This window comes from Lissotriton vulgaris, chromosome 5 (assembly GCF_964263255.1).
Source record: "Lissotriton vulgaris chromosome 5, aLisVul1.2, whole genome shotgun sequence".
Classification (NCBI taxonomy): domain Eukaryota; kingdom Metazoa; phylum Chordata; class Amphibia; order Caudata; family Salamandridae; genus Lissotriton; species Lissotriton vulgaris.
In genome coordinates this window covers 739,419,378-739,436,753 of record NC_141693.1, presented here as the reverse complement: position 1 = coordinate 739,436,753, position 17,376 = coordinate 739,419,378, and positions in this window count along the sequence as shown.

The following is a 17,376-nucleotide window of genomic DNA, read 5'->3' as shown; positions in this document are numbered from 1 at the left end:
TCAGAGTTCAATTGAAACATTGTTGTGTGAATTTGCAAACATGAGAGGTCTTCCAAGAGGTGGTTGCTATGGAAAAAAGGCAGAAAGGGCAGAGGGGGGAAGGGTTTTGATTTGAAAAAAGTGAGGGAAGAGTTATGATTGGCTAATATGAGAGATATGTGAAATGAATATCTGTATTTCTGTGCTTTCAATAGCTGCAGACTCTGGAGTGCATCCTTTTTCTTCTGCTGAAGACAATTTGGTGTATTTCTGAGACTGTTTTCAAAACTCAAAAAGTATTTGCTAAGGTGAGAAAAGATTTATTTATTTTAGATAGAGAATAGTATGAATTAAGGAGAACATGATGAAGAAAGCTGTGTTTTTAAACTGTGGCTTTGTCTATAGTGATATAGAAATAGATTTTGTTACTTTGAGAAATTGTAATTGCATATTCGGTGTAGCATTCTGGAATGCAGTAACACAAGTTATTGTTGTATTGAAGCCCATTCCATGGTCTCTTATGTAAGCTGAAACAGATATGTTGTTTATAAAAATAATTTTTGAAATCAATTATATTTCTGGATATGTACTGCTAGAGCTTCATAGGTTGTTTTGGGTCATATTTTTAAGGCATTTGAGTGTCTTTGATGTTATTTTTCCTTTTTAAATGGAAAGCATTCCTCATGGGGCAAGTGTCTTGTAAATACGCTCCCACCTGCGCTTGGCAAATTTAGATTTTGATTATGGGAGTTACATAGCCATGTTAATAATGTCGAAAAAATGGTGCTAGGGCATTCCAGAAAACGCTTTCATGTGTCTCAAGGACATTTTCAGTCATTTCCTCTTGAATGCAGGTATACAATTGATTTATATGCTGTGTTTAAAAACGATTCTTTTCTATGATGTTATTTTTTCCTTTTTAAATGGAAAGCGTTCCTCATGGGGCCCTGAGCAGTTCTTAGCCATGTTATTTAATGGGAAGTGGATAACATGGCTAAGAGCATTTGCTGGAAAATGCATGAATATCGCTGACTTTTCAGCGATATTCATGCATTGCGGCCGTTTTTTTCGCATTTGCGAGCAGTTCTTAGCCATGTTATCCAATGGGAGGTGGATAACATGGCTAAGAGCATTTTCTGGATAATGCATGAATATCGCTGACTTTTCAGCGATATTCATGCATTGCGGCCGTTTTTTATCGCATTTGCGATAAACCTTGCTAAGGAGAAAATGATGAAGAAAGCTGTGTTTTTAAACTGTGGCTTTGTCTGTAGTGATATAGAAATCGATTTTGTTACTTTGAGAAATTGCAATTGCATATTCGGTGTAGCATTCTGGCATGCAGTAACACAAGTTATTGTTGTATATGAAGCCCATTCCATGGTCTCTTATGTAAGCTGAAACAGATATGTTGTTTTTAAAAACCATTTTTGAAATCAATTGCATTTCTGGATATGTACTGCTAGAGCTTCATAGGTTGTTTTGGGTCATATTTATAAGGCATTTGAGTGTATTTGATGTTATTTTTTCCTTTTTAAATGGAAAGCATTCCTCATGGGGCAAGTGTCTTGTAAATACGCTCCCACCTGCGCTTGGCAAATTTAGATTTTGATTATGGGAGTTACATAGCCATGTTAATAATGTCGAAAAAATGGTGCTAGGGCATTCCAGAAAACGCTTTCATGTGTCTCAAGGACATTTTCAGTCATTTCCTCTTGAATGCAGGTATACAATTGATTTATATGTTGTGTTTAAAAACGATTCTTTTCTATGATGTTATTTTTTCCTTTTTAAATGGAAAGCGTTCCTCATGGAGCCATGAGCAGTTCTTAGCCATGTTATCCAATGAGAGGTGGATAACATGGCTAAGAGCATTTGCTGGATAATGCATGAATATTGCAGACTTTTCAGCGATATTCATGCATTGCGGCCGTTTTTTATCGCATTTGAGATAAACCTTGCTAATAGCAAGGTTTATCTGCGATAAAAATCGCCGATGTGCGGCGATAATTTTTGTCTCTAAACAAGTTATCGCTAGTTGTTGGTAATATGCCCCCGGGTTTTTGTTTGCAGGAATCGGGAGGCGGGAGAGTAGCACTGAAATCAGTAGTCTGACGCCTGAATCGGGAGGGTTGGCATGTCTGGATTCTCTACAGCTGGGGCTAGATGATAGCCTGGGACCGGCCTGGCATCTAAAATGGCTGCCGTGCACGACAAAATTGTGGCATTGTAAAAAAGACAAGATGGCGCAGACAATGTTTATCAATAAGGATTCATTTATAACGAAATATTTTATCGCACTGACAAATTGGTGGTCAACACTTCCTGATTTCCTTCGAATCGAACGTTAACAGACGTCACGCAGCAAAAAAAAAAAAAAAAGCTCACGCACAGCCGCTGGAACACATGTATCAAGATATATGAGCCTTCTCAGCCACCCTCAGAAAACATAAGGGATTAGGATACGTCTCCCGCACCCCCTTATACTTAGTAATTTAATTAAAACGAAGCACAAAATGGTCTCCCGCACCCCCTTATACCTAGTAATTTAATTAAAACGAAGTACAAAATGGCGAATTCCCGTTTCGCCAGCAGTTTGCGGCCCAGTTCGGTGTTCGGAAAGCGCTTCTTCCGTGAAAAATATATATTTTTTATTTTCCCCACGGGACCCTTTAAAAACCCCAACAACATTCCTAGGGGATCAAGAGGGGTATACCTTGCCCCCTTTCATTAAATTCCCCCTTCGTTTTTCACCTCTTCTTCTCTCTCGATCCTACCGAGAGATAAGATGGCGGCCGCTCCGGTCTGTTTAGAATGTTGACAGACACCGGGGAGGCAATCAGCTTCGCATCGCAAAGTTCCGTTTCGCAGGTGGGAGCGTATTTACAAGAAACTTGCACCATGAAGAACGCTTTCCATTTAAAAAGGAAAAATAACATTATAGACACTCATATGCCTTATATATATGACCCAAAGCAACCTATGAAGCTCTAGCAGTACATATCCAGAAATGTAATTGATTTCAAAAAATCGTTTTTAAACACAGCATATAAATCAATTGTATACCTGCATTCAAGAGGAAATGACTGAAAATGTCCTTGTGATGCAGTGCTGGTGCAAAAGATTTTCTATGTTAAATAATAAGTAGGGCGTTAAGTTTTTGATGACTGTTATTCATTTACTGTTTGGTAATAGTGGTTAATAACATTTTTTAAATATATTTTTCCACAGATTCAAATGCAGATCTTTTTTTAATTTGAAAAATGCCAACGAAAAATCGTATTAGAAAGGCTAGAAAACGTCAAAGACAGCAGGATGATGTTTTATTGCAGCAGTCCTCTTCCCCAAATACTTATCAAAACACCAAGAAAGCTCCGGGTAAGAGCACAAAATCATTCTTAAAAAATATTTTTAGTAAAAAAAGTATTTTTCGCAAAAATGTTTCAGTTCAGAAAAAGAAGAGTAATTTAAATGGAAAGGAAATACCCATCAAAAATGTTACTGGTAGAGGAAGAGATAACTCTGTGCATGATAGTAGAAGGAAACAACAGTTTAGGGACATTCGAAAACGAATGTTCCGTAACAGGATAATAGTTAATTTATTAAAAAATATTAAAAAAGGCCAACAGAAAGCGGCATTTTATAAGAAGAAGAAAAATGTAGAGAAAATTATTGATCATGCTTTTGAAATTAAGCGAAAGTTGTTTATTTTGGTAATCAATAGAATTAGGAAACTAGGCAAGGTAATTTCTGATTTCAAAACAAACAGTAGATGGAAGAGAGTAGTAAATTGTAGTAACTTTTGTGAAGTTTTTTCCGGAGAATGGATGCATAGTTCAAGTTCTGAGGCATTTTTTAATGAGGAGAGTTATTTTCAGGATAATGATTTGATGTTTGCAGGTGACACCAGTGGTCGAGCTTATGAAGTGAAGGATGGTTGTCCAGTTGAAAAAGAAAAACTTGTGACAACAGAGACAGAAGAGGTGCTAAGTGATGAGGTTTTAGGAAGACGTCCTAAGGGTCCTGTGTACATTTGGAAGTGTAGTTCTATTTGCAGTGTGTGACAGGTTTCCATCAATTTGCTTTGTGATTTTATACGGACATTTAATAAGAAAAGTTTGAAGCAGAAAATGAAGTTGTTGCAAGAATTAGATCCTTGCAGAGTGAGACAAATGACAGGTTTGCGTGGTCATTCACTGGCTTGTCTTTCCAGGAGAGTATGCCAGAGTGTTTTTCATCATTTCAGGATGGTAGCAGTGCATCATAATAAAGTGAGGAAATTAGTGAGAATGTTGTATTATGCTAAGAGTCCAGCAATTATGCTTAAACAATTATGTGCTGCTCTTTTGCATGGTTCTGAAATAGATGTGAAGAATATTTGTGAAGAAATTGAGTTTTGTTACTTTAGTAGTAAAGATGAGAATGTTCAAATTGACCCTGAAGTAGAGGGTAATGTTGAAGATAATGTACAGGTTTCCAGTACAGATAATTTTCAGAAGGAAATTGCCACGTTTCAGATGAAATCAAGTGAGAGGCCTAATTTCACTTGTGTATGTTGTCGACGCATTTATTATAAGAATCAGACTAAGGTAGTGGATTTATATGCAAAAAGTGAAAGGGAAAATAATAGTGAATGGCAGGATTTTGCCACATACTTGATGGTAGAAAATTATTTTGATTTAGGATCCGATCAACGTGTGTGTACTTATTGTTGTAATAAATTAAACCAAAACCAGATGCCTGCTAGGGCAGTACATAATAATCTGGAATTGGTTGAGATTCCTTCTGAATTGAAGGATTTAAATACTTATGAATCTATTTTGATTCAAAGTATCCATCCCTTTCAGGCTATTGTAAGAATGGAGCCAAAGACAGGGAAGTTGCCTCCAGCAGATTTACAGAGAGGATTAAAGGGAAGAGTTGTTTATTTGCCTCTAGATTTGAACAAAAACATTAACACAATTGGAATAGAAAAAGTGGAAGAGGAACCTCTGGTTATCTTGGTTAATGGGGTTCCGACAAAGAATAAGAAAATATGGCAAGATTTAGTGGATGTTAGGAAAGTCAAAAAGGCAACAGTGTATTTGAAGAAAAATAATAAGTACTATAAGAATGTATATGTTGCAGAAGAGGAAGTAAGTGATGAAGAGGATAGCGATTTGTGTGCTGGCCAAATTGAGAAAGTAGAGGCCTCTAAAAGTGAAGAAATATATGAACATTATAGTGTTCATCCTTTGCATTCCAAGGAAGTCATGGGGAATGCTATTGAGTTGTTTCAAATGAAACAAGCCAAAGGGAGTCCCATTAGTGTTTGGGAGGAAAGTTTGGAAGCTCGGTGTTTCCCACAGCTATTTCCCACAGGTCGAGGAGGAAGATATGATGAGCGACCTCATCAAATTCCTGCGTCTGAATACCGGACTTTACGATTGTATGCAGAAGATCCTAGGTTTCGTCAATGCATTCCCTATTTGTTTCATCTCCTGTTTGAAAGCGATCTGTCTGGACTGTCATATGCAGTGAACCACATCTTAAAAAGTGGTATACAGATGCGAAATATCTCGGCAAGGGACTTTATGCATAAAGTCAATGTCCAAGACAGTATTTTGGATTCTCACTTAATTAATCTCATGGCGTGTCAGCGTGGTACTAATGAGTACTGGTACCGTCGTCATGGTGATTTAAAATGTATGCTGAGGAACTTAGGAACTCCGACATGGTTCCTCACTCTGAGCTGTGCCGAGTATGGCTGGGAAGACCTACTTGAATTTCTACGAGAGGCAAATGGAAATATTGAAAACATTGAATTCAAGACACCTGGAGAACTGTGTTCTTTGGATCCTGTGAATGTATGCAGGTACTTCAATCATAGATTTGAAGCTATGATGTCTTTCATCACAAATAAGAAGAATCCACCTCTTGGAGAGGTGTTGGATTTCTTCTGGAGAAAGGAGTACCAAGCAAGAGGTGCTCCTCATATACATATGTTGTTGTGGATCAAGGATGCACCGAAATTTGGAACAGATCCGGATGACTTAGTGATGAATTTCATAGAACAGTATTTTACGTGTGCTGTTCCAAACGCAACGGAGAAGAAAAGCCTAAGAGAACAAGTTCTACGTTTCCAAAGCCATCGTTGTGGAAAGTACTGTTGTCGTAAATTCAGAAACAAGGACAAGTTCTACACCAAATGTCGTTTCAACTTTCCACGACCGGTGATTTCTAAAGGAAAAGTGAACAGTTTGATGTCTTCACTGCGACATAATGTGACGAGGAAATCACCCAAAAATACATACAATTTGAAAAGGAACGAAGAGTCCAAGTACATCAACGACTACAACCGAGTGATTTTGTCCATGTGGAATGCTAACATGGATATACAGTTTGTGGGTGACAACTGTATGGCTGTGGCTCAGTATGTGACATCTTACATCACCAAAAAAGAAAAGACAGAACTGAAGGATATGTGGGAGGACATTTCCCATGAAAAGAGCCTCAGCAAGAAGTTGTACAGTTTCAGTCTGAAGATGTTGTCGCATCGAGAAATCGGAGCTTACGAATGTTCAGATCGATTGTCTTCAGCAAGTCTCTATGCCAAATCCAGGAGTATTGTTTGGGCGAGTCTTGGTCTTGCTGCAACGCGAAATCGGGTTCTAAAACCTGTCCGGGAAATTGAATATTTGGCAGAAAAGGAACCAAACAGTACCGACATTTTGAAGACCAACATGTTGGATACATATTATCCAAATCGAAGCAGTCACCTTGAGAATGTTTGTCTATATGAGGTTCTACAAAATTATATATTCAAGAGGAACATCAAAGAAGATATTGAGAAAGGAGTGTATGCTGTAATTGGAAGTGAGGGATGCCTGGTCAAGCAAAGAAAATGCCAATTTGTAAACCATCGGAAATTGAGTGGCGAATCTTCAGAAAAAAAGGAGTTTTTCTATTTAGCACTTTTGCAACTTTTCAAGCCTTGGCGTGCAGAAGAGGAACTGCTTGGAGATTTCCTCTGTTACGAAGACTCTTTCACTGCTGCTAAGGATACCATAGAATGTCCTGCTTTTCCCAAATATCAAGAAATGCTAACTTTGGAAATTGAGCAGGAAGCAACGATTGCAGCAGAGATTGCCAGAGACAGTTCTCAGGACAGTCAGAGTTCTGTTTCATTGAGTCAAGATCCACTTGGAGGACCTATTATCGAAAATGAAGCTGCCACTGCTATGAATGAAGTGGAAAGAGCCATGGCACATGCTCAGGAGGATTCAGTTAACTTAGAAGACTTGGAAAAACAACTCAACGTTGAGCAGAGGAAAATATATGATGAAGTTACCAAGCAAATTGAGCATGGATTAAGTCATGAGAAGAAAGAGTGCTCATGTACATCGTTGAAGCCTGTCCTACTGTATGTGAGTGGAGAAGCGGGAACTGGAAAAAGTTTCCTCATTAAAGCAATTTCATGCTATCTGCAGGAAAGGACTGAGTCATCGCTGTCTTGTGTTGTCACCGCTCCTACTGGACTTGCAGCACATAACATTAAAGGTATTACTTTGCATCGTCTACTGATGCTGCCGGTGGAGCATGACAACAAATTACAATATCACAAGTTATCTGGGGATGCTTGCTGTGAAGTTTCAAGAGTCTTGAGGAAAATGAAACTACTTATCATTGACGAAGTAAGCATGGTTTCCAATGTCATGCTTGCCTTTGTGCATTTGAGAATGCAAGAAGTACTTAAAACTGAATATGATGTGTTATTTGGTGGCAAACACATCATTGTTTTTGGAGATCTTCTGCAGCTGACACCAGTAAAAGGAGAACCTGTGTTCAAAATACTCACGCATGAAGATACCAGGAAGTGCCTAGGGAGCATTGGCAACGTCAATATATGGTTAAACTTCAATTATGCTGAACTGCATGAAAATATGCGTCAGGCAAAAGATGAAGATTACAAGAATATTCTACAAGATATTAGAATTGGAAAAGTGACCGAGCATGGAAAAGAAGCTTTAAATGCACGATTACTTTCAAATTTATATCCCGAACAAGAGATTGTGGCTGAGAATATTTTTCAGAAAATTACTGAGAAGAAATCCGGAATATGTTTGATGCCAACTCTTGCAGAATGTGCCATCTTCAACAACAAAATGTTGAATTTAGAAAAGCAAGAGATTGTGAAACTTGAAGCTATTGACAAAATAGAGCACATGGGATCAACAATTATTTTGTCAGAAAATTTGAAATCAAAATTGGATTCATTAGAGAAGACTATATCTAAAACAGCGGGTTTTGAAAAGACTTTGAATGTGTGTTTGAATTGCCGAATCATTTTGAGAAGAAATTTACATGTTGAAAAAGGTCTGGTAAATGGATCAATGGGTAATGTTGTTGATTTTGAGAAGTACAGAAATAGAGATGGAATAGAATTTTTAAAAATTAAATTTGATGGCATTGAGGAAGTACAGCTAATTGGTCGTTGTTCTGCTAGGTTTTTGCTTGTTAAAGACTTATATGTTCGCCGTAAACAGTTTCCTGTTTGCTTGGCATATGCGGTAACAATTCATAAATCGCAAGGTTTAAGTGTAGACAGTGCATTGGTGAATATTGGCAGTTCTGTGTTCAAGGAGGGTATGGCATATGTGGCATTGTCACGAGTTAGAACTTTATCAGGATTGTACTTGATTGACTGTGATGTCACAAACATTTGTGCGGATCTAGATTGTGTTAAGGAATACAATAGGTTAAGAAGAGAGTATGCGCCACATTTGCCTCAATATCCTTTGTTTGAGAAACGTGTGGTAGGCCGGAAACGTAGAAATATCAGTAATAGTAGGGAGGTTGTTGCAAAAAGACTAAAAGTCAATGAACCGAAAATTGTTAGCAGAAAGAAAGTGGATTCTGTTGAAGATGTTGTCGGTTTTCAATTTGAAAACAGTTCTGGTGTCAACTGCTATGCAAATGTAGTGGTTAATGTTCTCTTTTCACTAGAGAGTTTAAAAGAACAGATTCTGTTGAATTCAGAACAAATTTTATGCTGTTTGTTGAATTCTGTTTTCGAGAAATGTAGCACTGATCGAACAAAAGTAGAAAGTGTGTCTGAAGTTCGTTATCTGTTAGATGAATGTTCAGGTCAAACAGACTTCTCTGAAAATAATCAGCAAGATTGTCAGGAGTTTTTAATGTATATGCTTGATGTATTGCAAGATGAGGGTGTAGATGTAGATCACCTGTTTGGGCTTTCTTATCAATGGCAGCATGACTGCGAGAATTGTAGGGTATCAAGTACTACTAGTGTAGACTCAGAAAGATTTATATATTTAACTTTGCCAGACAGTAAATCAGTCTCCTTTAATAAGCTAGTAAATGCAGCGGATCACAACATGGAGTGTAGCCAATGTAAATCTGAAATGATGTCAACATTATTTATACGTAGATATGGACAGTATGTCATTTTAATGATCCAACGATGTAGGCCTGATGGATCAAAATTGTCAACTTTAATAAAAAATGTTGTGGCTTCTCAGCTTTCAATATCAGGAAGGACTTTTGTAACTGTAGCAATTATCTATCACGATGGTCCTTCAACAACATCAGGACATTATACAGCTTATTTAAAGTCTCGAAACGGCTGGTCATTCTGCAATGATTCCGTTGTAACTTTAAAAAAAAAAATTGCCGTTTGACCTTAAAAATTCTTACCTGGTGTTTTTAAAACCAAAATTTTAATGAAAGAATCTCGGGATTTCCTGTGAAGAATTGCAAAAGGTTCATGAAGTAGAGGGAATGTAAGTCTGCAATGCTGTCTAGATTATTGGTCCAAAACTTTTAATTATAATGTCAATTTAAAAATCCAACTATATAAACCTGATGCAAGTAAGTCTGCTTCATAGTAAGCAGTATCAGTGTCATAGGAAAAGGAGAACATGAGTGACAAAGAAGGGTAAGATATTAGTAGTCCAGGATTGTGAAAATAATCTTAAATGTATTCTTTTTGAAAGTTGCGAAAATAGAAAATGTCGGGATTTGATTGGAAGAATTACAAGAGTTGCGAATCGCGGCAACATGATTTGGCCTAGTGGAAACATGTGATAGAATGAGAGAAGTCTTTTCTTCTATGTAACATATTTTTCGAATCAATGGAGGTTTTCTTTCAGAAAGTGGGGGGCTGAAAATATTTATAGCACAACAGAGTGGACGCTGTTCATAGGAGATCCTTCGACATCATTGAAAGTAAGTTAATTTTAAGGAGTTTTGAAATCAGATTTCTTAGGTTGTATGGGTTTTTTAAACACAGTCATTTTGATTGTGGTTTTTATCCCCGCTGTTACATGATGAATACCTTCAAGTCACTGATTTAAGTGAAATTTGATACATTCTGAGAACAGCAAAAATAAACCATTTAACATGTATAATTAATGTTCTTCTGTTTGTACTTATGATATACATTTAGAAATGTGAGGTAGATATGGAGAAACTGAGTCTTCTGTAAGTGTCAATTTTAATGCTTACAGTGCTGTACTTCTGGGTACTGTTTTTTTTAAAAAAAGGAATAGGCCTCACCTCAAAGAAAGCTCTTGAAAGCACACATCTTATTTGCATCCTGAAACAATCATTTAAAATATTAGACACAATTTTATGATGGCTTTACATCTTTTTTGCGCTGACATTGCATCACTATTGTGAGACATCAGCAGTGCAAAAGAAGTACCATGTTCCAAAATAGGTCTCAGTTCATCAGCATGAAGATACTGTTTGTTTAAAATATATATCTTTAGGATTGTGTAGGGGACGTAGAGAAGCAGAGGCTTCTGTAAATGTCAAAGTTGTTGAAAAAGTGTTTCTTCTTGAACCTTTTCCCTTTTCTTTTCTAATTTTTAAATACATGTTGTAATATTATTGGAAATGTTTGTTCTCTCTTTTACAGATTGAAAGTATGAAAAAATATTTTAAAAAGGTAACAAGAATTATAAGGTAAATGTTTTCTACTCTTTTTACCCGCAATGCACTGCTGATGATGTCACTGACCATGTCATGAATGATGTAATAAGAGGACATGATTTACTTTATTGGTAGGCCTACACATGCTTTATCTGCTCTGTATTCTTCAACAAGTGTAAAATTGATCTGTAACCCTGAGTAGTTCTCACCTTAAACAAACCTCAGGAGACATCACACCTTATCGTCATCCTGAATTAATAAATAGATCTATTAAACAGTATCTCTGGTTTACTCCCTATAGCTGTCTTTCTTTTTACATTACTCTCTGTTTACTCTCTGTTTACTTCCCTTATACTAAGTCTTCTTTTTTTTAAAAAAATATTTTTTTTGGTTCGCTTCAAGTTCGCGAACCGGGCAGCGAACTGGAAAGCGAACCAAAAGAAATAGAGCTTGCCAGAGTGCTAAACATTCTAGCAATTTTTTTTGAAAGGGGAGGTAGTTTTGTTGTTTTATTTATTTATTTATTTTTTCTGAACATTTTTAGTTTTTTTTGTATTTTTAGAACAGTTTTATGTTTTTTTTGTGTTTTTCATGGTGGGGAAACAACAACAAAACAGGCATTGAAAAGGGCTCAACAGGAGCAGAGAAAAAATTACTGCTTGGGTGGGTTAGGGCAGTTATGGTTATCAAACACCAAGTTGATTAAGTTTACGCTCATGTTGCCACATGAGAGCATAGCACCACAATGTATGCACGTAAACTTCATGTGCTTGAAGTTTGGCTGTATGTTTGGCACAGTTTCCTGTGCCTCTCTTGCAGTCAAAGATATATTTGAAGTTGATCTGGCCACAGGAGTTGTCGGGGGATTATCTTGCAGGTCCCTTAACTCTACCCGGCTGTAATTTAATGGATGCCACCTGACCATATGGCGATGCATAGTATAGTTGCCCATACTATACTTTTTGTCTGTGCCTCGAGATAATCTTTTTTTGCAAATTAGGCAGGTGGCATATTTGGCATTAACCTTCTTCTCCCCTCGAGGAATTGAGAAAAACTGCCAAATAAAACTTGTTTTCCTTCGGGAAACACGGGGCAACTCCTGAATAAATTCAGGTTCATCAGTGTCCTCTTCTTCTAAGTCGTCCTCTTCCTCCTCTCTGTTGGAAATGAATTGTGATGGTGGTCCTCTCTTGTCATGAGGAGGTTGAGGTGGTGGTGGGGGTCCACCAGCTGAAGCAAAGATAGAAGCCATTGCAATCAAAATGGAAAATGGTCTTTCTCTCACCAAGATGAAAGTCAGAGTGAGGAAAGAAGAAGGGGTTTACATGATTTGGGAAAAGCAAAAGTTCTGAACCAATGAAAAGTGTTATTTTTAGGTCACATGACCTAGTCATACATCATTTGGAAACCAAAAGTGAAATGAACCAATGAAAAGTTTGATAAACAAGTCACATGACTTGTTCCGCTTACGTTACGCGGTGCGCGCCGCGTCCCGCATCGTTTCCGGTTCGTGGTCCGGAGCACTTTCGGGAGCGCTAAAGCGGCGCGTCATAAGACGCATTACGCGACAATGATACGTCGCGCTTCCGCGACGCGTCACAGTTCCGCTAACGTAACGTTTACCGGTTCGCGTACTAGATCGCGGCATCAAGATGAGCTAACGGAAAGCTTCCTGGTTCGCTTACCGGAAGCGAAGAAAAAAAATATTTCAATAAAAATTATCAATAAACATCTAAAATATATTTTGGGTTTTAAAGAAGAATACATTTTACAGCTACAGATGTTAGCTTTTAAAAAACCAATGAAATTCACAGAAAAAACCATAGGTTATAGTCCATATATAGTTAGGAATTTGCATTTACAAAACCTTGAAAATTCAATGAAAAAACCATTGGTTATAGAACATATATAGTTAGGAATTTGCATTTACAAAACCTTATTTTACTCGCATAAAACCATTGAAATTCCATATATAGTTAGATGCGCTAACTATATATCGCGCACCCGCAATCCACTGCTGATGATGTCACATATTACATCATTCATGACATGGTCAGTGACATCACTGATGACATCACTCATCTCGTTTGACATGACTGATCATATCACTGATGATATCATTCATGTGATAATACCATGAACCTCTTCAGACTCTAATATAACCTTAGATACAATCAGTGTAAACAGACAGTCACAGACTGTCACTCATCCATGGAGTTACTCACACACCTAGTCAGTTATGCAAAAAATCAATCACACCTCCATTTTCTCAACTATACAGTTATACACACCTTACTTATTCAAACATATGATAACACATATCTACTCTCTTATACAATCCCTGATACATGTTCACAATGATCCATACAGCCACTCACACATTCACTGGCTCTTATGTACAGTTATTCATATATGTCAACTCTCACATGTACTGTGTTTTACATATGTACTTACTTTTACATGTAGCACTGAGATATCCATTCACTCACTAATACTCTCATGCACAGTCAACCGCCCATACAGCTGTTTCCACATGCACTTTTGAACCCATACATATAGTGAATCAACTACTCACACATCTATGAACAGAGTCACACACCTCCCAGCCACCCATACACACACACTCAGTTTCCCATACAAATACTTGGACGACCAATGAATAACCCATACAGTTACTCATATAGCTACTGATCAACATATGCAGCAGTTTGTAGAACAACAGATATAATGATGCACAAATTAAAACCCAGTCACTAACCCATGCACTTAGTGAGACACATTTAATCACTCACTCATACAGTCAGTCATGCACCTACTAAATCCTTCATCCAGACACTTATACATCCACTCATTCTTCAAAATATAAGACATATTTTAACTTTACAGAAACATACAGTCACTGGATGTTGTCATCAGTGATGTCATCAGTGATGTCATTTGAGATGTCATCAGTGATGTCATCAGTGATGTCACTGACCATGTCATGAATGATGTAATATGTGACATCATCAGCAGTGGATTGCGGGTGCGCGATATATAGTTAGCGCATCTAACTATATATGGAATTTCAATGGTTTTATGCGAGTAAAATAAGGTTTTGTAAATGCAAATTCCTAACTATATATGTTCTATAACCAATGGTTTTTTCATTGAATATATATATATATATATATATATTCACTGAAAAAAACCATAGGTTTCACACCAGTTATAGTTAGGAATTAGCATTTAAAAAACCTATTAAATTCACTCAAAAAACCATAGGTTTCACACCAGTTATAGTTAGCTGGAAATTTTACTGATATAAAACCATTGAAATTCCCACGTTATAGTTAGTCGGACTCACTATAACTTGCGCGTGCAATGCACTGCTGATGACATCACATATTACATCACTCATGACATGGTCAGTGACATCACTCATGACATCACTGATGACACCATCCTTGTGACACAGTCACAGACCTCCTCTCAGTGTAAAGTAACCCTTGAGACACATATTCAAAAATAGAAACTGAAATTTTTAAAAAATGGACATACCTATATCAGTTACAACAAGCAATTCTGTACTTCCACTATCTATATACACATCCACTCATTCACCAACAGTTCTATATAGTCACTCATACATATACTCACTCATCATATGAAGAGATACACCTATACATCCTGTTACACACCGACATTCATCCAAAAGTTACTCACACACATATTCACACGTGCAAATAAACTATTGAACAACCATTTATTTGAATATAGAGTTATACACACTCTTCCACCTTACTTCTACTGAAAATTACACATATTTATTCTCTTAAACAATCACTTATAGAAACACATACTTATTTAAACAGGAAATCTTACAATCTCTTACTCTCACATATACTCACTTATATACATCAATATTCATATATACTAGATTAAAACATATGTAGTTACTGATAAAGACACTAGTGAGACAGTCATTCACTCACTAACAAACACATATAGACACTCATCCACCCATACAGTCCTGTACATATGCTGTCTTCAAAACACATACAAACAAAGAGTCAGTCACTCATGCATATATGTGCTAAGTAATACCTCCACCAAACCATATAGACACTCATACTGATACTACTAAAAATATCAAATAACCCATATACATACGCATGTAGCTACTTATCAACACATGTAGCCACTTATACACAAAGTGAAACACTAATATATGTATTTAAATATTTAAACATAACTCACTAATATTTATTTTTCAGAAAGACACATATTCACTGGATGGTGTCATCAGTGATGTCATGAGTGATGTCACTGACCATGTCATGAGTGATGTAATATGTGATGTCATCAGCAGTGCATTGCACGCGCAAGTTATAGTGAGTCCGACTAACTATAACGTGGGAATTTCAATGGTTTTATATCAGTAAAATTTCCAGCTAACTATAACTGGTGTGAAACCTATGGTTTTTTCAGTGAATTTAATAGGTTTTTTAAATGCTAATTCCTAACTATAACTGGTGTGAAACCTATGGTTTTTTTCAGTGAATTTCAAAGGTTTTTTTAATGCTAATTCCTAACTATAAGTTTCACTTTATAAATAAGACTGTTAGCACTCTAGTTGTTCTTTTTAACACTCTGGTACATTCTGTCATTGGGCTACAGTTGGGCTACATCTAGTTGAATTTTGGGCTACATTTACAATTTTTGATCTCTGGTGGCCATCTTTGGGCTACATTGGGCTACTTTGGGCTACATTTGGGCTACATTTTGGCTCTAACATATATTAAGCCCAATGTAGCACAATACATATTTTTATAAAGTTAATTTTTTTACAAACCACTTCAGAATAGGGCTACCTGTCTCTACAATTATCCCATTTTTTTTTTTTTAATTTTTGGGGGGAGCGCTCCCAGAGCGCGCCCCGGAGTGCGCCCCGAAAAGCGTATTTCTGAAAAGCGCCCCCGGGCGCGCTCCGGGGAGCGTCCCGTGAGCGCCAATATCGCAAACGAAAACATGATCGTGACGTATCGCGTAGCCGCGACCGCGTGATACGCACGGCGTAAGCGCACCCGGAAGTACTCGAGCGAATACGATCGCACAACGTAAACTTCCGACGCGCTTACGCTGCGCGCCCCCGGGCGCGCCCCGGGCGCGTAGCGTAAGCGCGTCGGGTCATGTGAGCAGAAAATAACACTTTTCATTGGTTCATAACAGTTTTAGTTTCATAATGATGAAGCCCCTGGTCTTGTGACCTGAAAATAACACTTCTCATTGGTTCAGGACAGTTTTTTTTTCTAAATGATGAAAGACCCCACCTTTTTTCCTTATTCTGACTTTGTCCTTTGACTGAGGAAGACCTGTTTGTTGCTCTCTCTACTTTTTTGCTCCAAATAATGGCTTCAGTAGTAGCATCAGCTGGTGCATCTGCCCCACCACCACCACCACCACCACCAAGAGGACCAGCTCCAAATTATATTGGTGGTCAAGAACAGGAGGAGGAGGAAGAGGAAGAGGAAGAGGAGGAGGGGAGAAGAAGATGGCTGCCAGAAGAAAATACACCTTACAAACCCAAACCACACATTGTTTGGCAGTTTTTTTCAATTCCAGAGGGGAAAAAAAAGGTGAATGCTCCCAAGGTGACTTGCCTCATCTGCAATGATGAACTTTCACGGGGCAACCCAAACAAGAAATATTCTTTTGGTAACTATACCATGATTCGGCACATGACAAGAAAGCATCCAAACAACTACTCTCGCGCAGAGTTCCGGGAACTGGCCAGTAACCTCCCCCAGTCATCAAGGACCCCCTCCCAAAGAAACCAACCCACTTCCTCGCAACCAGAAACATCTGAGGTGATGCCTTGCATTCAGCCGAGATTTGCTGATTTTAAAATTACTTGCACTGCTTGTGGCAAGCTTATCTCCTATGGGGAACAAAGTATTAAGCTCATCGTCCTTGCAGGTGATAATCACAAGTGCCCCAAAAAGAAATAATTTTTTGGGTTTTTTGTTTTTTTGCTCCAGTTGAGCCAGTTTCAATTCCCTTTTTTTGTTTCTCCCCCTAAAAAATACAAAAAAAAATATAAAACTGTTTTGAAAAGCCAAAAAAAGTTCAAAAAGTTCCAAAAACACAAAAAAAATATAAAACAACAAAAAGAAGAAAAAAAAAAGTTCTTTTAAGAACTACCTCTAAATTCTAAATGAAAACTTCATTTTTTTAAAACTCTGTCATCTTTTTCCCTCATTTTACGCTCCCCGGTGCGCTACCTGGTGCGCGCACCGGGCGCTTCCCCCGCGCAAAACGAAAAAAAAAAATTTTTTTTGAGGCCCCGCGGGGCCCTTTAATGGCCCCCATATCAAACCTAGGGGGTCAGGGGGGGTCTACCCTGCCCCCTTATGGTCAATTCCACCCTTTGTTTTTGCCACCTCTTATGACTAGATTTTACCGATAGACAAGATGGCGGCC